Here is a 23,232-nt window from a genome sequence, read left to right as displayed (position 1 = left end):
TTAAACCTACAAAACAAATCTGTAGATGACCAGCATTAATTTACCTGGGAAATCACTGGAGAATCGTTGTCCTGAGACAGGGCTAGTAAATCACTATATGCTTGATTTACATCTAGGCCTGATATTACAAAAAGGAGGTATAGTTAAGTCTAGAAGGAGATGTGAGAACAGAAGTTTCTTGGATAGAAAAGTCACATCTGCAGGGCAGCGCCTGTGGCTCAAAGGAGTAGGGTACCAGCCCCATATACCGGAGGTGGCAGGTTCAAACCTGACCCCGGCCAAAAACTGCAAAAAAAAAAAAAAAAAAAAAAGTCACATCTGCAAAGGGAAGTGGGGAAGGCTCTGAGAGCTGCAGAGCCTGACAAGGGCTCCTCCCTGCGCTGAGATGGATCACAGCGAAGGAAATTCTGCACAACTATCATGCAGTTAATTCTTACAAAATATCAGTATAACAAGAATATCTCTTGTCAATGGAAGGAGAATGCAGTCAACTAGAGACTATTCAGAACAAGAGAATTGCTGAAGTTTGACTAACTTGTGACAGCTGTGGGGACAGACACCTGATACTATGCCACGTTACCCAGCCCCACCTGGGACCCAGAGGATTTTATGACAAATCAGGTTGGGCCTTTTGTTACAGTCCCTTCCCCGGGTCCTGGAGGCTCTGTTCCTTTCTACTGACTACTTTTTCTCTGTTGGTCCTACTGGGTGATTTATATTGTTTGATCTTCCAGTTCATTGATGACTTCCTGTAACGCTTACATTATGCTATTGATGAGATTCACTGAATTTTTATTTGGATTATTGTATTTTTCTGTTCTAAAGTTTCCATTTGGTTATTCTTTTTTCTTTGCATTTTTTGGCTGGGCTGGGTTTGAATCCACCACCTCTGGCATATAGGGCCAGTGCCCTACTCCTTTGAGCCACAGGCACCGCCCTCCATTTGGTTATCCTTTATGTTTTATAGTTACTTGCTGAGACTCTTTATTGAAACTTTCTAGTTTTTATTTGTTGAAATTGTTTATAATTGCTTGTTGAAACGTTTTTTATGATGATTGCTTTAAAAACCTAGTCAGATAGTAACATCTTGATCATCTCGGTGTAGGCATCTTTTGTTTATCTTTTTCCATTCAATTGGAGAACTTATATGTTCTTGGTATGAGTGTTCTTTATTAAAATTTGGAGATTTGGGGTATTATGTATTGATTAAATTTTAAATCCATTTATAAGTTCTAATAAAATTATATAGTATGGAAAATTCACAGAATAAAAGGAGCAGGGGGATAAGAACTACAGAGAGGTGAAAAGCTCAACTTTGCAAACACTAAGGTTTACAGTTTTTGATATTCACATCCCCTGTGATCACTTCAGAGACGCCAACGCTTCAACCTCAGTGAGACAGGAGGAAAACAGAAAAGCAAGTGCCAAAGCTGCAGTAGGTTGGGCTGCTTAAAATACATCTTTATTTTCTTCACACAAAAAAACAACAAGTAGATTTAGAGACATTTATTTCCTGATTAGGGGACTTGAGCGAACTTGTGAAGGAGCAGGCTAAGCCATATGGAATGACATGTTCTCTATTCATCAGCCAAAATCAAAGCGCTCTGGAGCAGCCACAGATTCTGCTGTTACTGATCGTCAGAAAACGGATAATCTGGGTGGTGAGCAAATCTAAAAGATAAACGGAGAGCCTTGGTCAAGTAGCTATGTCTGGACTGAGTAAAGACAGGTTTCTGTTAAATTTAGGCAGAAGCATGAAAATTAACATCGTTTCCTTTGAGGTAAGTACAAATCCAATTAGTCTTATAATAACCGTACACTGTTGCATCACACTGTCATGAAGACGTTGTGGACAGTAAGTGTGTCCACACACACACATACAAATACACCAATACAGTCAAGTTGTGCAACTGTGTCATTCTACAGTGTAAGGAGATAAACTACTTGTGTTCATGCTTTGCACTCCTAGAAGAATAAAACCAAATTCTCTCTCTTTTAAAATAATGTCCAGTGTTTTAATATATAAGGTTAATAATTATTAATATTTTTAGCTTATGATGAGAAAGGTGATAAAAAATTTCACTGTTCAATTTATTTCAAGCACTCAGAAATAATTTATGACTTCAATAGGAGAAAATTTTATAGTAAACTTAGATATTCCATGTTAGCAATGTAAACTCTGTGTATAATTTTGAGATACAAAACGCTAAGTCATTAAATAATTATTATCGATTAATATCACTGATGTTTATGGGCTATTGCCTACGTCTCTGTTCTCTTACCTCTGGATTATTCTATTACATTATTTATTCAACCAGTGTTTATCGAGTGCCCAGGGAGACAGTAGTTTCAGAACAAAAACAAAACAAAAAGGCTCCCCTCAAAACCCAACACTGATGTAATAAAAGGTTAAGCTAAATCAGTAAACTCTGTGGCGTGTTAGATAGGTATCTGTGGCAAGGATGGGAATAAAGCCGAGTGGAGGGCAAAGACGCACCTGAAGAGCTGCATTTTTAGTGAAGTTGGGCAGCATATGGGTTAATACCTGCAGGATGTGAGGGAGAGGCCCAGTGAGCTACCCAGAGAAAGAGCTCTCCTGCCAGAGAACACAGGCCCTAAGACAGGCCGGGTCATGGGAGGGGTACAAGGCGGTCAGCAGGGCTGCTTCGGGTCCAGAGGGAAGAGTGGTAGGAGTGGACACAGGGACGGGGTGACTGTCGGCCCCGGTCGGTCTGAGTGAGTGCGCATGCTCTGTGTCCAGAAGGTGGAAAGACAGGCACCTGACTTCACACCGTTTAAACTGCTCCCTCTGCTGCTGCTTACTCCTCCGCTGTCCTGTTCCCCAGTGTCCACGCTGGGATGAGTTACTTACAGATCATCACCAAAATAGCTCATGTTCCTGTTGAGGCCATTGAGAGTTTTCATATCCTCTGGTGTCAGCTGGAAGTCAAAGACCTGTCCAAGATGTGAGAGGCCAGTTCGGTTTCCTGGGATACTCTCTGTCCCTCTTCTCCCTCCCCCCCCACACAAATTCATGTAGGAATTTGCGGGGTTTAAGAGACCTTTATTGTACATCTGGAATTAGTTCAGTGGCAAAACTGATGGGCCTCTGTTCATTCCAACAGTTGAGACTGGCGTCCCTAATCTGCCCTCATGCTTTTATTGGGTAGCTGTTCTTATAGCAAAGCCCAAATCTCACACGATCTAATTCCTTTACTTTACAGCTATAGAAGTCAAGGGATGGTTGACCCAGGGCCATACTGTAGGGGCAAAACCAGGATTGGGACTCATCCTTGGCTCTGTGCCCTGCGCTTCCTGGACATCACACACCCCTGCAGCAGTCGGAGGCTGAGACAGCCAGTGCGGTGTGACGTGCAGAGTGTGCAAGGAGACAGCTCTGCCCACACCTCACAAGTGCCCAGGTGTCATGCCGAAGGATGTGCCTCTGTCAGCCCCGCTGCCTGCACCTTGCTGTGTACCTGGAAGTTCTCCCAGATTCTCTTCTCGCTGACGCTCTTGGCCAGGACCACCACGCCTCGCTGCAGCTGGTAACGCAGGGCCACCTGGGCTGGACTTCGCCTGTGCTTTTCAGCAACTGTGTTGAGCACCGGATCTTTCAGAAGAACTGGGTTGCCTTTTTTCACCCTGCGGGGAGAAGCAGAGATACTACCCATTTGAAGTTGAATATCCACTTTACTGGAGGCTTCTTCAAGCTGGGGATGGCCAATACCCTCGAATTGCAGTCCCCGACCCCTGGGCCACAGAGAGCCGGTACTGGTCCCACAGCAGGAGGTGAGTGGCAGACAAGTGAGTGAAGCTTCATCTGTGTTAACAGCTGCTCCCCATGACTCACAGCACTGCCTGAGCCCTGCCTCCTGTCAGATCAGTGTGGCATTAGATTCTCACAAAAGCCAGAACCCTGCCATAAACTGCATGTGAGAGGGATCTGGGTTGCAGCTCCTCGTGAGAATCTAATGGCCGATGAGCTGAGGTGGGCTCTCACTGATTCTGCATTAAGGTGAGTTTGTAACTATTTCATTATGTATTACACTGTAATAATAATAATAATAGAAACAAAGTACATGATAAATGTAATGCATTTGAATCATCCTGAAACCATCCCCTCACCAACCGGTCCGTGGAAAAATTTGTCTTCCGTGGAAATTACCCCTGGTGCCAAAAAGGTTGGGGACCACTGCTGTACGACCTTCCTTATTTCCCTCTCGCTGTTCCAATAGCTGTTTTGCTTCTTTTGTTATAACCAAGGAAGAAGGCAAAAGGAAAGTAAGGTAGCAAATGAAATTTGGGTTCTTTTTTTCACTTTTTTAGTATTTCTGAGAAATTTAGTGAAAGATTGAATAAATAGAGAACACACAATTGTTGAAAGTAAACTGAATTTCCACCATCATAATAAGTAACAAACTATTATAGAAGAATTTGCTATTTCAAAAATGCTTTCAATAATTTCATTATGTGTTAATAATAGTGTTTTATTGAGTCCTTACAATGTAGCTCTAGGTTAGGCAAAAGGTTAATTTCCCCAGTTGAGAGATGACTTCAAAAGATATAATATCTGTGATTAAAATAACTTTACAAAGATGATTACCAATCCTTGGCTGAGTCAGTGCCCAAGGCCCCATATGCAGTCAAGACGATGTCCTTGGACTTTCAGAACTCCAGGAGTTGGCTTCGGTTGTAGTAAGGATGGCATTCCACCTGCACAGTACCAAGCAGGACTGTTAGGTCACCAGACCACCAAAGCCAAGTTTACCAGAAACATGCAGAGCTGTATTGCATGGTATCAAAAATATTCAGGCCACCAGCAACAAGGCCGGCCACGGACACTCAGACCTGTAATCCCAGCACATTGGGAGGCCGAGGTGGGTGGATCCCCTCAACTCAGGAGTTCCAGACCAGCCTGAGCGAGAATGAGAACCCATCTCTAAAAAATACCCAGGCATTGTAGCAGATGCCTGTAAGTCCCAGTTACTTGAGAGGCTGAGGCAAGAGAATCACTTGAGCCCAAGAGTTTAAGATTGCTGTGAGCTTTTCTAAGGAAAGAAAGAAAGAAAAGAATACCCACAACATTGGTCAACTCACAGTCGTCACCCAACAGCTGTACCAAAGGCTTTACTTTAGATCACAGCCCAGGGCTAGCAGAGCAACACAGAGTCAACAATTAGCTCATGCTGTTGGAGGACAGGGTGAAATACAAGCAGATAAGTCCCCAGACTGAGAAGCCACAGTGGGAGCTGTGGTCCTTGCTCATTTGCTGCCCGTATATAATTTAGAGTTACAGAGTTAGAACAACTTTCTGCCCTTCTTAGTTCTTTAATCTCAGCATTCCTTATTTTTATCTCTTCTCTTCAATGTTGCTACCTTGGGGCCAGTAAAATCATCCTCAAAAACTGTTTTTAACTTTATTGAGATATGATTATTATCTGGAGAAGTGCACACATTCAAAGTCTGCGTCCTGAGGAGTCCGGACGTCGCACACACCTGTGACACCCTCACCTCAGTCAGTGCATCCACACATTCAGCACCTCCAGAAACTTCCTTGTATTCTTCTGTGCTTTTGGTTTTGTTTTTGGTTTGTTTCAGGGGGCTTTTTTAAAAATAAAAGCACTTAATACGAGATCTATCCTCCACATATGTTAAAGTGCACATACTGTTAACCACAGGTATAATAATGTCCAAAACATATAAAAATCTCCTACAGCTCAACACCAAAAAAATAACTCAATTGAAAAATGGGGAAAGAACTTGAATGGATGTTTCTGCAAAGAAATCATCCCTCAAATTTGACTTTTTCCTCAGGTCATCCTTGGGCTCCAGGAACTGGAATGTTTTCCTTTCCTGTTTCTCACCATGTCACACCGTGACACCTTTGCTTAATCCTTAAAGCCCCCCCAAACTTGCCCCACCCTGAATGACTATACCAGTCCCCTTCCCCGGCTTCAGTCTTGTCCCAAGTGGACAGGGATCTGAAAACACTTTAGTCCTTTTACCATCAGGTGGCAATAAATTGATAGTTGTTATTAGTCAGAACAAAGTTACTAGCGTCATTATATTCATATATTACAACTGACAGAGGTTACCGTAGCACTATCTCTCACTCGTCCATTTTTCTCACTTCTGTGCACATGGAGAGTAAGAAACTAGGATTCTTATGCTGAACTTTAACCATTTCTTTTTGTTCCCTTGTCCAGATGATATGTAGGCCAAGACTGTTGCCCTCACCAATGGGATGGGCTGTCCAGGGGCCAACTCACATCCAGCAACCGGTGTAAATGCACTTTTAAAAATGATAAAATTAATAGAATTTTTATCAGAAACTCTCCATAGCCTGGTCCTGCCACCCAAGCCCCTAATTTCTCCTATGATTTATTCATACATATTTGTGTGGGACATTTACTGCAGTTAATGAACCAACACCGATACATCGTTATGGGGCTCACACTTAAAACCACAGATCTTTTCTTTTGAGCAGTTTTGGAGTTTACAGGGAAAAAGTTTGAATTAAAAGTGGGAAGTTCTCATCTGTCAACTCACTCCCCTCCCCAGATTTGCCTATTATTACTGCTTTACATTACAGTGATAAGCCAATATTGATATATTATTATTAAGCAAAGTTCATACTTTATGTTAAGCAATCCTCTTTGTGCTGTGCAGTTCCTGGGTTTTGACAAATGGAAATGGCACCATTCACTATTACAGACCCTAGGAAACAATAGCTACACTGCCCTAAAGGTCCGCTCTGCTCCTTCCCTCCCACCCTTCAACCCTGACCTTGCAAACATGATCTGTTAACTGTGTTCATAGTTTTGCCTTTTCCAGAGTGTCATGCAGTTGGAATCCTATGGGAAGTAGCCTTTTCAGACTGGCTTCTCCCACTTTGTAATGGGCATTTAGCTTCCCTCCCTGTCTTTCCATGGCTTGATAGCTCTTTTTACTGCTGAATAATATTCCTTTGTCTGGATGTACCACTCACATACTGAAGGATATCTTAGTTGCCTCAGAGTTTTTGCAATTATGAATAAAGCTGCTATAAACAACTCTGTGTAGGTTTTTGTGTAAACATAAGTTTTTGACTCATTTGGGTAAATACCAAGCCACATGATTACTGGATCATGGGGTAAGAGCACATTTAATTCTGTAAGAGACCGCCACCCTGTCTTCAAAGTGGTGGAGCCATCACGTACTGCCACCATCAGGGAATGGGTTTCAGTCACCCCACATTCCCACAGCTGCGTTGTGTCATCAGTGTTCTGGGTTCTATGCATCTTAACAGGTAGATAGTGGTACCTGGAGTCTCAATCTGCAGCTCTCTGGTGACACATGACGTCAGCAACTTTTGCATCTGTATATCTTTGTGTAGGCTGTTTGTGATTCGTTCTGGTTGAGTTTAAAGATTTCTTTGTGTATTTTGGATATCAATCTTTTATCAGATACATGTTTTGCAATTATTTTCTCCCCTCAGTAGCTTGTCTTTTCATTCTTTTAGCGGTGTCTTTTACAAAGCAGGATGTTGGTTAATTTTAATGATACCCATATTATCAAGTCTTTCTTTCGTGAATCATGCCTCTTCTTTCGGTAGTTCACACCTGTTATCCAGCACTCTGGGATTCTGAGACGGGAGGATCCCTTGAGCTCAAGAGCTCCAGACCAGCCTGAGCAAGAGCGAGACCCCTTCTCTACTAAAAATAGAAAACCTAGCTGGGCATGGTGGTGGGCACCTATCGTCCCAGCTACTCAGGAGGCTGTGGCAAGAGGATTGCTTGAACCCAAGAGTTTGAGGTTTCTGTGAGCTATGAGGCCACCAGCACTATATCCAGGACAACAGAGTGAGACAGTCTCAAAAATAAAATAAAAAACACAGTCGCCATACTCAAAGTATCTAGGTTTTCATGTAGGCATTCTAGAGTTGTTCGCATTTTATATTCAGTTCTATGATCTATTTTGAGTTGATTTCTGTGAAAGATAATGTCCAGATCCATTTTTTGTTGTTTTTTTGCAAGTGGCTGTCCTGTTGTTCCACACCACTTGTCAAAAGGACACCTTTTCCCCATTGCGTGGCCATCGCTCCTCTGTTGCCACCCAGATGATGGTGTGTGGGGGTCTGTTTCTGAACTCTGTTCTGTTCCATGGATCTATTTGCCGCTCCTTCATCAACACCACACGGCTGCAGCTACTACAGCTGTAGAGTGTGCTGCAAAGCCGGGTAGTTACACTTTTTTCTTCAGTATTGTGTGGGCTGTTCTGGGTCTTTTGCTCTTCATTGTAAATTTTAGGATTAGTTTGATTATATCTACAAAATGACTTCCTGAGAACTTTATTGTGATTGCATCCAATCTATAGGTCAAATTGTTAATAACTAACATCTTTTTTTTTTAAGAACTAACATCTTAATGTTGAAGCTTCTCATCCATGTGCATGAAATATTTATTTATTTATTTAAACCAGGCGTCCTCAAACTGCGGCCCGCGGGTCACATGAAGCGGTGTGAATTGTATTTGTTCCCGTTTTGTTTTTTACTTCAAAATAAGTTATGTGCAGTGTGCATAGGAATTTGTTCATAGTTTTTTTGTTTAAACTGTAGTCCGGCCCTCCACCGGTCTGAGGGACAGTGAATTGGCCCCCTGTTTAAAAAGTTTGAGGACGCCTGATTTAAACCTTCCTTGATTTCTTCAGAGTTTTATAGTTTTCTTCATTTAGGGGTCTTCAAACTACAGCCCACGGGCCACATGTGGCAGTGTGATTGTATTTGTTCCCGTTTTGTTTTTTTACTTCAAAATAAGATATGTGCAGTGTGCATAGGAATTTGTTCATAGTTGTTTTTTTTTTTTTTTTAAACTATAGTCCAGCCCTCCAACGGTCTGAAGACAGTGAACTTGCCCCCTGTTTAAAAAGTCTGAGGACCTCTGATCTAGATCTTACACACATTTTGTTGTATTTATACCTAAATTATTCCTTTAGATGCTAAAGTCAATGTCATTGTGTTTTTGCTTTCAAACTCCATGTTTTCATTGCTGGTATATGGAAAAGCGGTTGATTTCCGTGTATCAACCTTGCACACTGCAGCCATAGACCGTGTTGATTCTTCCCACTGGAACTGCACACCTCCCGTGCCTTGGGTCAGTCCTGCTCACGCACAATTCGAGGTCTTTAGGAAGTGGCTGCTTCAGAGCCCCGTGGCCAGAAACTGGCCGGAGACTTTCCTCTGACCTTCATCATGAAAACGTGGTAGGCTCCCACAGGTTCACACCGCATGGAGGTATCCCCAGGACAGGCGCCCTCTGCACTTCTTCCCCTGGCCTTGTCCACGCCGAGCCTCCAGCAGCTCGTTAATGACTGTCTGTGTCCTCCTGCCCCAGCACTGGCTCCGGCTGTGGATTCTGCTTCTGGGCTTCTGCAGGAAGTGGTGGTACTGTTAGTATCAGCCTATCTCTCCAATGTGGGGGACAGTATTTTCTCCTGTGACCTCAATTATCTGATGGGTCTAAGAACAATTATTAGTTTTCTGCCTGTTGAGCTGTTCTCATTACCCTGAGAACAACATATGTCGTGTCTTCCAAGCTTGTGATCTGCTAGCCCAGAACAAGAAGTTTGCCGGATGCACTTTTATTCATTGCTTGCCTGGACTCTGGTGATAAGAGGAATGGGCAGAGACCCAAAGAGAAGCCAGAGGCCTCAGGCAGGCAGGCCTCCCTTGTGCTAGGCTGTGCACCAGGTCTGCAGGAGAGGTCTGGTGTCAGGCTCCTAGGCTGGCTCAGGCCCAGCTGCAGACTGGCTCTCCGTGACTCTGCCCACGGGTTTGCTGCCTCAGCCATGAACAGTAAGGAGGAGGCAGGGCAATTAGCTGGAGTAAAGCAGTCCTGGACTCTGTCACACCTCACCCAAGCTGACTGCTCACTGTGACCCGTTTGCTGCACAGACGGTAGTGAGCCACACTTTGGATCAAGCTTTCCATGCCGTGCAGTCTCCCTCCCAACCAGTCAGCCTCCACTTGGCCAAATGCCTTTTACCCTTTAGAGCTCAGGGTAGGGTCTGGCTTCTTTTTGATTCTTTACCAAGTACTACAGTCAAACCAGTTTTGTGTGTGTGGGGGGGGGGGTTATTCTTTTTCTATGTTAGTCATGCCCAGAATGCAGGTAAACTTCCCAGGGGACACAAAAGAAAACTTTTTAGAACTCCTACTTGTATTTTTCATCCAAAAAAAAAAACCTTACAAATATTTAGTATCTGGATAGATCCTCCTGACCCTGTCTGCATGTTAAATGTGTTAAAGGCAGCGTGATCCTCTGTGGGAAGCATCGTCCCTTGTCTCTGGACTCACATGACTTTTGTCGTAACTGTCCTCATGTGGTTCCATTTTATGTGGGCTTACCCTTATGAGCAGGCGTCTAAAAATCTTTAACTTTTTATTGTAGTAAAATGTACATAACAAACATCTTACCATCTTAACCGTTTTTAAGTATTATTAAGCACAGTCACATGGTCCACAGCCATCACCATTATTCATCTCCAGAGTAGCCTTTTAAAAACAGTAGCTTTCCATGAGTTTGAGAGAAGCGTACCACCAACAGGCTCAGTAGTTATCTCATGGCACAGAACCTAAAGGAGTCATCAGACTTAAAGATGAATCGCCTCTCTTTCTTTGCATGCACTTGTTCCGGACTTACTGGCCTTTTACGTGACGGGAAGCAGCTGTTGGGCATTTACTGGCTCCCGCTCCCAGGACCAACCCTGGGAACACCTAGTAAATGTGCTGTTAGTGTAGAAAGTTCTGAGATGTTTTTGCAAAGCGACATGGTCTTATGCATCATCTCAATAACTTGAAATGTGTTCTGTTCTCTTGAAACATCTGATGTTCCAAAGTAAAATACGTGAGAGGGGAATGTCCCTGGTGGCCTTATCAAACTGAGGAGAGAGAAAGCTGAATCGCAGAGCCAGAAGAAGTTGGTGGGCAGACTGGAAGAGCTCACCTGGTTGCAGACGGGCTTGTACCTGAGCCTGGGCTTGTTCAGGATCATCTCCAGCTTCCTGCAGTTAAAGTTGGACACCCCGATGGACTTGGCCAATCCCGCGTCCTTACACTCCTCCAGGGCCTGGGAAGGAAGGGTTTATAAGAGGTAACCTGTGTAACAGGCTAGAGAAGAGAAATAAATGTTAGCATTCAATAAGGATGGGGTGGGGGTGGGAGCAGAGGAGATTGGGAGAGGCACAGGCTTTCAAGGTGCAGATGTCAATCATGAATAGGGATTGATAAAGAGAAAAATGAAAAGTAATAGGGAAAAATAGGTTAAAAGGTAGAGGAAGGAAAGAGTGCAAGAGAACTAAAGGAGTCAAAAGCCTAGAATCAGCAAAGCTGAAGTGGCCAGGGGCAGCACGGAAGGCGGGAATGCACCTGCCAGCCCTCTGGCTCCCTGTTCTCTCTGCCCCCAGATCCTACTACCATCCATCTCACTGGCTCTGCCCCAGTCTCATGGTCCCCTTGCTGCTCCTTGAACGTGGTGGTTTCTCCCCTCTTAAAAGGTTTGTCTTGGCCCTCGATCTGCCTGTGTCCCTGTTTCTCCTGACTACAATCAGTTCTTCATTTACTACAACTCTTTGCTCAAACATCACCCTTTCAAAGAGGCCTCCCCTGATACTCTATTCTTCATTGCCAATCTGTGCCCCAAACCCACCCAGGCACTCTGTCCTCCACTCAGCTCTACCCGCCCCACCGAGAGCACCTGCCACTCCACAGCTGGGACCTCGCTGTTCCCTGATGCTACCCGAGTGCGTAGATCAGAGCACAGCAGACCAGCCACTCTGTAAACACTTACTATTGGATGATTAAGTGGATGGCATGTGACAACAGAGGCAGAGGGCTTTGCGGGGGTGCTCCTGAGCTTGAACGGGCAGAATTGGGCCTGATCCCCCTTTCCTGAGCCCCTTTCTTGAATCCTCAAGGTGTAGACACAGCCTCCCTGGAGCTTCACTCACCTCCCATGTGCTGCAGAGATCCACAGTATCAAATATGAGTTTTCCATCTGTGTCCTTTGGGAAAAAGTCCACCCCAGGCTGGAACACAGGAAAGAAGGGCAGTTTGTACAAGGCCTGAGACCTTGAGATCAGTGGAAAGTGTGTCCTTATTCTTGGGAGGGTTTGTAAAGTTAGGCTAAAGGCAAAGGAAGTGCCACTGAGGAAACACTTCCTAGAAATGCTTTGAAGTGCTAAAAGTTTCATAAATACTGTCTGTGTCAAGGTCCACCTGAGGCGCCTAGGACCCACCCTACCCAGATCCCAGGGTGGCATCATGCCCCATGGGCCCTGTGGTCCTGGGCCCTTGCAAAGAGCTCTCAGCCTGGCGAGCAACATGTCGGCATCTCAATGCAGGCTCCCATCTGCATTAAACTTTCTCCCCCTGAACGGCACTGCACACGAGGATGCTCCCCTGCACCAGTGTGCATGGGGCTGAGATTGCAGAGCGTGGGAACTTGAACATACGGGCAGCACAGCCACAGGGTTGAGCCAGAGGTTCTGGTAGCACTGACCCCGTTGCCCTTGGGCTAAAGTGGTGAACTGGGGTGGAAACAGTTTTCATTAAAGAAGAAAAGGTCTCGGAGTACTCCATTCTTGCCATCCCCACAAACTTTACTGTCCCAGATGAGCAAAGTGAAACAGCTGGTGCTGACCTTCAGAGACACGGGGTAGTGAATAAGGTAGAGATCCACATAGCTCAGCTGCAGTTTCTTCAGCGACCTTTCAGGCATGTTTGCACCAATTCTGGGCATAAAAAGGTGGGCCACACCTGCAATGGTTGAAGGAGCAGTCACATGGGATAACTTCTTCAAAAGGCCTTAGGATAGACAATGAAATGGCAAATAGACAACAGCGATAACCAGAATCCCTCCTGCAGCAGAGGAGAAGTGACAAGTTACCCAGTGAGGCTCCTGAGTGCTTCATCAACATAGCACATTTTCATTCTAAATTAAGGCAGTGAATGTAGAAAATAGAGGTATGATTTTACAGCAGAGGTTCTCAAATTTTAGAATATAAAATTACCAAGTTTACCTGTACAAAACATATTTCCTAGCTCCTAGCACACTTACAGTAGCTGGAAACCAGCCTGGGAAGTTGTCTGCTGGACAACAGCCCCAAGTGGTTTTCCATAGGAAGTTAAACCCATGAGAGACTCTCCTGGGAGTAAGTCGGTCACTTCATTTTAAGAACTATTAATCGGGGAAATTAATCAAAATGACTAAAGTGAAGAAAACAAATGTTTTGTATGAAAGGAGAATCAAAAGATGAATGTGGAAGGCTGGTGCTGTAGCTACACCCAAAACAGTCATGTGCCAAGTTCTTGGTCTAGAGAGGGAAGGAATATCCCTTTATAGACTTCATAGATTGACATGGATGGGCTGCAACGCAGTCTTTCTAGGCTACTGCACCTCAAATTGTGTGTGTGTGCTGTGTGAACATGTATGTGTACTGTTATGTGTGTACCATGTGTGTATGTTCTGTGTACGTGTGTTCGTGTATGTACCGTGTGTGTATGTACTGTGTACATGTGTGCATATTTACCCTGTGCATGTGTATGCGTATGTACAGTGTGCATGTATATACCCTGTGCATGTGTACGCATATGTATGGTGTGCATGTATATACCCTGTGCATGTGTACGCATATGTACCGTGTGCGTATATGTACTGTGTACATGTGTGTGCATGTATGTACCCTGTGCATGTGTACACGTATGTACCGTGTGCGTGTGTACACATATGTACCGTGTGCATATATGTACTGTATACATGTGTGTGCATGTATGTACCCTGTACATGTATACGCATATGTACCGTGTGTGTATGCGTATGTACTGTATACATGTGTGTGCATGTATGTACCCTGTGCATGTGTACGCATATGTATCGTGTGCGTGTATGTACTGTGTACGTGTGTGCATGTATGTACCCTGTGCATGAGTACACATATGTACTGTGTGCGTGTATGTACTGTGTACATGTGTGCATGTATGTGCCCTGTGCATGTGTACGTGTATGTACTGTGTGTGTGCATGTACTGTGTACATGTGTGCGCGTATGTGCCCTGTGCATGTTTACGCGTATGTACCATGTGCGTGTATGTACTGTGTACATGTGTGCGTGTATGTGCCCTGTGCATGTGTTCACGTATGTACTGTGTGTGTGTATGTTCTGTGTACATGTGTGCGTGTATGTGCCCTGTGCATGTGTTCGCGTATGTATCGTGTGCGTGTGTGTTCTGTGTACATGTGTGCACATATGTGCCCTGTGCGTGTGTACACGTATGTACCATGTGTGTGTTCAGTGTACATGTGTGCATGTATGTGCCCTGTGCATGTGTATGCATATGTACCATGTGTGTGTATGTTCTGTGTACATGTGTGAGTGTATGTGCCCTGTGCATGTGTTCACGTATGTACCGTGTGCGTGTATGTTCTGTGTACATGTGTGCGCATATGTGCCCTGTGCGTGTGTTTGCGTATATACCGTGTGCGTGTATGTTCTGTGTACATGTGTGCGCGTATGTGCCCTGTGCGTGTGTTCGCGTATGTACCGTGTGCGTGTATGTTCTGTGTACATGTGTGCACGTATGTGCCCTGTGCGTGTGTATGCATATGTACCTTGTGCGTGTATGTTCTGTGTATGTGTGTGCATATGCGCCCTGTGCGTGTGTACGCGTATGTACCGTGTGCGTGTATGTTCAGTGTACATGTGTGCACGTATGCGTCCTGTGCATGTGTACGCGTATGTGCCGTGTGCGTTTATATTCGGTGTACATGTGTGCGCATATGCATCCTGTGCATGTGTACGCGTATGTACCGTGTGCGTGTATGTTCTGTGTATGTGTGTGCATATGCGCCCTGTGCATGTGTACGCGTATGTACCGTGTGCATGTGTATGTGTGTGGGTATATGTACTCTGTGTGTGAGTACTTGTGTGCCTGTGTACTGTGTGTATGTGTGTGTGGTGTGTACTGTGTGCACACGTGTGTGTGTGTTTTCCAGACAGCAGCAGTTCAGCAAACACCAGGTGCTTCCTCCACAATCTGATATCTAAGTCCTTCTACTTGTAGATATGATGTCAGAGGATAGAGAGGATGTTAGGAGGAAATGGCTCAAGAATATTTAGTAAAGTACAGCAGTACTTTCACAGACATTAATTTCATCCTCATGTACTATTCCTACTTCACAAGGATAAGAAATAAATATGCGGTGACCACAAAATAGCTCAAGATCTGAAAACCAAGGCTCAGAGAGGCTGAGAACGACTGTGGGATTAAGAAATATCAAAGTAAAATAGAACATGAAAGAATTAAAATTTGATCCTAGTTTCCTCTGATCCCAAAGCCCATGCTTTCTTGCAAACTCACATTACCTCAAACTATGGCTAAAGATCAAGTCACTTTGTCAAAACTTGGGTACAGCAGAGTTGGAAAGGCCAAGTCATTCCTGAGTTTTAAAAAAACACAGTTATAAGAACAGCCAGCATTTTTGAGCATTTAAGATGTATCAAATGCTTTTTTATGAGCTTTACATGTATTTTTCTTAATGTAACACTCACAAAAATACTGGGAGGTAACTAATATCTTCATTTTACAGCCCGTGACACTGGAGGATAGAGTTTAGGTATTTTGTGCCAGGTCACACATTTAGTAAGTGACAGAGCCTAGATCCAATTGTAAAAGTCTGATACAGAGTCCAGGCTTTTCATAGTACAAGGTCTGAGGGGATGAAGATCAGACCAATACAGAGAGAAATTCGCCAAGAAACTACAGCTCAGATGGGGCTTCCCGCAGCTGCCATGTCGCTGAGCACAGCACCTTGGAAGTGTAGAATAGGTCTTCTCTCCTCACAGTGCCGCTGGTCATCTTCTTCCAGAAGGCCTGCCCAATCTGCTCCTCATTTTGATAAAAGTACGCAGAGTCAAAGTGGCAGTAGCCTACTTCAATTGCTGTCTGGATGGCCTCCTCTACCTTACTTTTAGCAACCTAGGAGAATGTGGAAAGATAAAGACTTAACTCAAAACAGATGACCGATTCCATAAGCAGAGCTGTTCCACAGAACCTACTGTTTTCCCGAAGGCTGAGCGGTAGAGGTGACGGAGCTAGAGGATGAGGTATACACAGTTGTGAATATTTAACAACCAAGCATCCGAAGAAAAGAAGTCCTGGTTTGTGTATCTTCCAATTTCTATGGTGAAAATACTCCCACCATGGCAAATTTTAAGCTTCCAAAATTAGGAAGAGATGTTCATAAGACTCTGCTTTTCAACCCCTTACCGTATGTTTACACCATCTACATGATTCATGAGTTTATACAATCTATAGACTTACACTCTTAAATTAATTCATTCTATGAGGGTTTATCAATATCACTGAAATTGGTTTCAGTCCAGGAATTCAATGAGAATAATTGCAAAGATGTAACTGTAGACACAATAAATTAGCGATTTCCCTGCCTAAACTTGGAAGAGCGCTTCAAAGAACATTTGAGGAGGAAGAAAAATGTAAAATAAAAACTTTTTTTCCACTCAAAAAAATCTCCTAATTCTTATTTGTTACACTGGTTCTTAGGTGACACTTTCCCCTTCAAAACTTAGTTATTTTTCTTAGGTACCTACTGTCCTGTGCCCATCCCTAATTGTTCTCTTTCCATTACCATGTCTTATAACCTCACTCAGTAATTAAGATGCCTCTGGGGCATATTTCTTTCATTTCCAATTCCTGATGAGTCAACTGAGTTCCATGAAGATTCACTGACTGTCCCCAGGTTATATCCACATCAAGGCAGAAGCTGCACCTCCTGCGAGCCTTGTTGCTGACAGCCATGTGCCTTTCATGTTGGGAAATCAATCCTACAGCTTTTCTACACAATTATACACTTCATCACCAAGAACCACAGAGATGTGTCCTTGGGAGTATTCAGTGTTGGATCCAGAAAAATGCACAGAGTTCCGTCGCCCACAGAAAGGGAGAATTCCCGCTTGGCTCTCCCCCACACAGCCTTAACAGTCTGGCCCTGAGGAGACTGTTTTTACCCTGACCACCCTCTAACCTGTCCCTCAGTCTCCAAGTCCTATTGCCACAAAGCTGTCTCTAAACAGTCTGATTGGTGGTGGACATTGGAAATGGGACAGAGTGACTTCCTCAGAAGCCAGTTTGCTGTGAAGCTTCTGACAGGGTCATTGTGCACAACTGGTTTTGTTTATTCTGACATCCTGTGACATGGCTAGAACTGGACAGCCAGTGATGATAACAAAAACAGACTTACCTCAAATTCTGAAGATGGCCCTTGGGCAGGCAGCATCAAAACCACTTGGGTTCATTAGAAATGTAATTTTTAGCGCCTTAGCCCAGACCTATTCCAGGGATCAGAAGCTTTGGGGGCACCGCCTCCACATCTGCATTTTAAATTTGAAAAGTACTGACAGTGAAGTACAAAGTAACCTAGGCTGAAGAGATGTGTTCTACCAGTGAGGAAACTGGGACCCACATGAATTTCCCAAACTCACACTGTGACTGGTTCTGGCAGGAACCACGTCCGCCACCCCATGTCAGTCCAGGCCCAGTTCCGTGCTTCTACCTTACTGGGAGTGGAGGTGCCGAGCCCCAGCGTGGGCATGAAGTGTCCATCGTTCAGCTTTACAGAAAGGGGGACAATCCTACTCATCTTCTCCCACTCTTCCTGTGAAACAGATGTGGCTTTTCTTCTTTGTTAAAAGACAGCTATAGAGGGAAGAATAGCACAATGGCTATTCTTTTCAATAACAGCTTTAATGAGATATAATTCACATGCCGTGAAATCACCCTTTTTAAAGTATACATACAATTCTGTGGCTTTTAGTATCATATACAATTGTAGAACATCTTTATTATGCGTATCATCAAAGAAAACCCACACATTGGGAATAACATTCTGTTCCCCCATCCCTTCACCCCTGGCAACCGCTACTGTCTGTATGGCTTTGCTGCCTCTGGAAATTTGGTATAAATGGATTCATATAACATGTGGCCTTTTGGACAGCCTTTTACTTAGCATAATTTTTTCAAGTTCAGCACATATTAGTACTTTATTCCTTTTTATGACCAAATAATGTTCCATTCTATGGATATACCACATTTTGTTTATCCATTCACTGATACCTAGAAGTGGAGTTGCTGGGTTATATGGCAAACCCATGTTTAACCTTCAAAACACTGCCAAATGTTTTCCAAAACGGCTACACTATTTACATTACTAACCAAAATGTATGAGTTCCCATTTCCCCACATCCTCTTCGACTTACTATCTTTTTAATCATAGCTAGCTATCTTAGAGAGTGTGAAATGGTGTCTTAAGGTTTTAATTTTCCTAAAGACTTGTCAGATGGACTATCTTTCTGAGTACTCATGGGCCATGTATCTATCTTTTTATGGAGAAATGTGTATTCATATACTTTGCCCAGGTTTTCATGGGGTATTTGGCTTTTTATTATCAAGTTATATGTATGTGTTCTTTATATAGTCTAGGCGCAAATATTTCAACATATAAAAGATAAGAAAATACTTTTCATATGAGTGGTCTTTTAACTTTTCTGATGGTGTCTTTTGAAACATAAATGTCTTAAATGTTAATGAAAATCAACTTATCGATTTTTTGTCACTTTTGCTTTTGGTATCATATATCATACATCTAAGAAATTACTGCCTAACCCTAGGTCATGAAGATAGATGTATGTCTTTTCTACCCTGCTGGTACATCACATCAGTGGCCAAATAATATCTCTTTTTAATTACTTTTTAATGTATTCAAATTGAGAAATATAGTTGAGATCAGAGTTAGAACTTTATTAAATAGTTTAAAGATAAAAATGAAAATAGTTGTGCTGTTTTAATAATCAAAATTAACTATTTACATTTATGTAGCAATGATCCAAATTCATTGAGGTCATCAGATTTCTTTTCTGTCATGCATTATCTCTTATAACTACAGAAGATTTCATGCAAAGAGACCAATATTATTAGGTTGTAAATTTCTGAACTCTAACTTTGTTTTAACCTTGCAAGTCCCATCCCTCCCAGGCCTAAACTGGCGTATTAAAACATCTCCTGGAGCTGTTGGTGGGAGGCAGTGTTGGAGGAAGATGAAGACCAGTCTCGGATGAGAGGCTCTTGACTCCCTGAGACCAGTGGGCGTGACTTAGAAGACATTTCTTTATTGCAATTTCTACTTCCTTTGATTCTACAGAAGAAACTATCTTTCCAGCAACCCCCAAAGCCCAGGAGTCCAGTGAATCATCAAAGCGAGTCGTGACCGAAAAACAGCAGGAAGACGCAGAATGGGGGAGCAGAAGTGCGCAGTGGCTGCGTGGCTTAGACCGTTGTCCCCAGTCAGAACGGAAGTGCGCAGTGGCTGCGTGGCTTAGACCGTTGTCCCCAGTCAGAACAGAAGTGCGCAGTGGCTGCGTGGCTTAGACCGTTGTCCCCAGTCAGAACAGAAGTGCGCAGTGGCTGCGTGGCTTAGACCGTTGTCCCCAGTCAGAACAGAAGTGCGCAGTGGCTGCGTGGCTTAGACCGTTGTCCCCAGTCAGAGCAGAAGTGCGCAGTGGCTGCGTGGCTTAGACCGTTGTCCCCAGTCAGAACGGAAGTGCGCAGTGGCTGCGTGGCTTAGACCGTTGTCCCCAGTCAGAACGGAAGTGCGCAGTGGCTGCGTGGCTTAGACCGTTGTCCCCAGTCAGAACGGAAGTGCGCAGTGGCTGCGTGGCTTAGACCGTTGTCCCCAGTCAGAACGGAAGTGCGCAGTGGCTGCGTGGCTTAGACCGTTGTCCCCAGTCAGAACAGAAGTGCGCAGTGGCTGCGTGGCTTAGACCGTTGTCCCCAGTCAGAACAGAAGTGCGCAGTGGCTGCGTGGCTTAGACCGTTGTCCCCAGTCAGAACAGAAGTGCGCAGTGGCTGCGTGGCTTAGACCGTTGTCCCCAGTCAGAGCAGAAGTGCGCAGTGGCTGCGTGGCTTAGACCGTTGTCCCCAGTCAGAGCAGAAGTGCGCAGTGGCTGCGTGGCTTAGACCGTTGTCCCCAGTCAGAACAGAAGTGCGCAGTGGCTGCGTGGCTTAGACCGTTGTCCCCAGTCAGAGCAGAAGTGCGCAGTGGCTGCGTGGCTTAGACCACTGTCCCCAGTCAGAGCAGAAGTGCGCAGTGGCTGCGTGGCTTAGACCACTGTCCCCAGTCAGAGCAGAAGTGCGCAGTGGCTGCGTGGCTTAGACCGTTGTCCCCAGTCAGAGCAGAAGTGCGCAGTGGCTGCGTGGCTTAGACCACTGTCCCCAGTCAGAGCAGAAGTGCGCAGTGGCTGCGTGGCTTAGACCGTTGTCCCCAGTCAGAGCAGAAGTGCGCAGTGGCTGCGTGGCTTAGACCGTTGTCCCCAGTCAGAGCAGAAGTGCGCAGTGGCTGCGTGGCTTAGACCGTTGTCCCCAGTCAGAGCAGAAGTGCGCAGTGGCTGCGTGGCTTAGACCACTGTCCCCAGTCAGAGCAGAAGTGCGCAGTGGCTGCGTGGCTTAGACCACTGTCCCCAGTCAGAGCAGAAGTGCGCAGTGGCTGCGTGGCTTAGACCACTGTCCCCAGTCAGAGCAGAAGTGCGCAGTGGCTGCGTGGCTTAGACCACTGTCCCCAGTCAGAGCAGAAGTGCGCAGTGGCTGCGTGGCTTAGACCGTTGTCCCCAGTCAGAGCAGAAGTGCGCAGTGGCTGCGTGGCTTAGACCGTTGTCCCCAGTCAGAGCAGAAGTGCGCAGTGGCTGCGTGGCTTAGACCACTGTCCCCAGTCAGAGCAGAAGTGCGCAGTGGCTGCGTGGCTTAGACCGTTGTCCCCAGTCAGAGCAGAAGTGCGCAGTGGCTGCGTGGCTTAGACCGTTGTCCCCAGTCAGAGCAGAAGTGCGCAGTGGCTGCGTGGCTTAGACCGTTGTCCCCAGTCAGAGCAGAAGTGCGCAGTGGCTGCGTGGCTTAGACCGTTGTCCCCAGTCAGAGCAGAAGTGCGCAGTGGCCTCGTGGCTTAGACCGTTGTCCCCAGTCAGAACAGAAGTGCGCAGTGGCTGCGTGGCTTAGACCACTGTCCCCAGTCTAAGCAGAAGTGCGCAGTGGCTGCGTGGCTTAGACCGTTGTCCCCAGTCAGAGCAGAAGTGCGCAGTGGCTGCGTGGCTTAGACCGTTGTCCCCAGTCAGAGCAGAAGTGCGCAGTGGCTGCGTGGCTTAGACCGTTGTCCCCAGTCAGAGCAGAAGTGCGCAGTGGCTGCGTGGCTTAGACCGTTGTCCCCAGTCAGAGCAGAAGTGCGCAGTGGCTGCGTGGCTTAGACCACTGTCCCCAGTCAGAGCAGAAGTGCGCAGTGGCTGCGTGGCTTAGACCACTGTCCCCAGTCAGAGCAGAAGTGCGCAGTGGCTGCGTGGCTTAGACCACTGTCCCCAGTCAGAGCAGAAGTGCGCAGTGGCTGCGTGGCTTAGACCACTGTCCCCAGTCAGAGCAGAAGTGCGCAGTGGCTGCGTGGCTTAGACCGTTGTCCCCAGTCAGAACAGAAGTGCGCAGTGGCTGCGTGGCTTAGACCGTTGTCCCCAGTCAGAACAGAAGTGCGCAGTGGCTGCGTGGCTTAGACCGTTGTCCCCAGTCAGAGCAGAAGTGCGCAGTGGCTGCGTGGCTTAGACCGTTGTCCCCAGTCAGAACGGAAGTGCGCAGTGGCTGCGTGGCTTAGACCGTTGTCCCCAGTCAGAACGGAAGTGCGCAGTGGCTGCGTGGCTTAGACCATTGTCCCCAGTCAGAACGGAAGTGCGCAGTGGCTGCGTGGCTTAGACCATTGTCCCCAGTCAGAACAGAAGTGCGCAGTGGCTGCGTGGCTTAGACCATTGTCCCCAGTCAGAACAGGTCTGACACATCTAATCACTTGACAAACAGTCATCAGAAATAATGAGACAGAATTTGAAGATGTTGGTGGAACAAACCTCATGTCAACAGAACATGATGCAGGAGCTTGTAGAAGCTAATCAGCAGCCTAACAGTGAGCTTGAGCTAGACCAAAATGAGCAGCACGTCCCGGGCAGCGAGCTACTGACTTGCAACAGATCATGGAGCGTGTGGAATCCCAAGCTGGGGAATGGGAGGATGAATCCCTAAAGAGGTTTGCCAGCCACAGAATAAAGGGAGTGAAAAGGAGAGAAAACTTCAAAGGCAAAGTGCCAGCGGTACAAGAAAAACTAAGGGAGCAACAAGAAACGATTGCTGCTTTGCAAAATGGTGTCTATAGATGAAAAGGGGGGAAGAAAGTGCATAGTCACTCAAAACAAGAGTGTCTGCCTGTCTCTGCAGCAGAGTTCCTCAGACCATCGTGGGTAGACAGTTGCTTTGCCTGATTGCCCTGAACCCAAAATTAGAAAAATCCATCCACAAAGGCAACAGGGAGAAGGTGAAAGGCAGTCAGAAGAAGAGAAAGACGACAAATCTCTATGCCTCACCAGCTTGTAAAGGCCTCCTAATGTCCTCACAGAAGAACTCCAGGATTCAGCGTCTAAGACTCACGCAGGTGTAAGTGAAAAACTGAACCTCCACAAAGCTCTGGAAACCAGGCCCACACAACATGCATTAAGACTTTATCAACAGCAAGTGAAGAAACTGGTAAAGGCCTCTAAGAAAAGCATCAAATTAGTCACAAAAAGATGAGCCCAGCAAAGAGAACCAACACCAGGCCCTGGCTGAGCAGAGCCACTTCCAGGCGCAGGGAAATGTCCGTGCAGTTCTCCACAGTCCAGGAGCTCCAGGAATAATGTATAAGCAGAACAAAGGAGGAGCCCAAAACTTCAATGAAGTTCCTGTTCAAGATCATGGATTTGAGTATCGTGTTCCTAAAACAGAAATACGGGCAGACCAACTGACAAACCTGAACAATTTGTGTAAGTCTTTGAAAATAACTATCTGCAGGACTGGTGTCTTGGCATAATTTAAAGGAGCAGGCTGAAAATGAAGGCATCAAAGCTGGAGATTTGTTGTTTATGATAGATACCATGTTGGAAGAAGGGGAAAATAAGGAAAAAGACAGCAATACGCCAGATGTGCAAGCTCCTTACCCTCACTCCCCAAACTGATGTGCCTTCTTTAAATGGAGTCTGTCCCTGAGTGAGCGAGGTTCACACTAAGCTTGGAGAAAGGAACCATGCCGTGAGAAAGCTTCAGGAACTCTTGGTATTGGAGAACCATCTC

General features: G+C 45.5%; 1 protein-coding gene and 1 pseudogene across 3 annotated transcripts in view; one reads left to right on the top strand and one right to left on the bottom strand.

Moving 5' to 3' along the window:
* Positions 1 to 3,472, top strand: part of AKR1E2 (aldo-keto reductase family 1 member E2) — a 34,227-nt gene extending 30,755 nt beyond the window's left edge. For all 3 annotated transcript variants that reach the window (XM_053572862.1, XM_053572858.1, XM_053572859.1), the window contains one exon: positions 3,225 to 3,472. The gene's annotated coding sequence lies outside the window, so the exon portion shown is untranslated. The remainder of the gene's footprint in view (positions 1 to 3,224) is intronic.
* On the bottom strand, positions 1,492 to 17,747 carry LOC128572778 (aldo-keto reductase family 1 member C15-like; annotated as a pseudogene).
* Between the last annotated feature and the right edge of the window lie 5,485 nt (positions 17,748 to 23,232).

The sequence above is a fragment of the Nycticebus coucang genome, chromosome 20 (genome assembly GCF_027406575.1).
Source record: "Nycticebus coucang isolate mNycCou1 chromosome 20, mNycCou1.pri, whole genome shotgun sequence".
NCBI classification, from domain to species: domain Eukaryota; kingdom Metazoa; phylum Chordata; class Mammalia; order Primates; family Lorisidae; genus Nycticebus; species Nycticebus coucang.
Note: the sequence above shows the minus strand (reverse complement) of the source record. Positions and strands in the feature narration are given on the sequence as shown.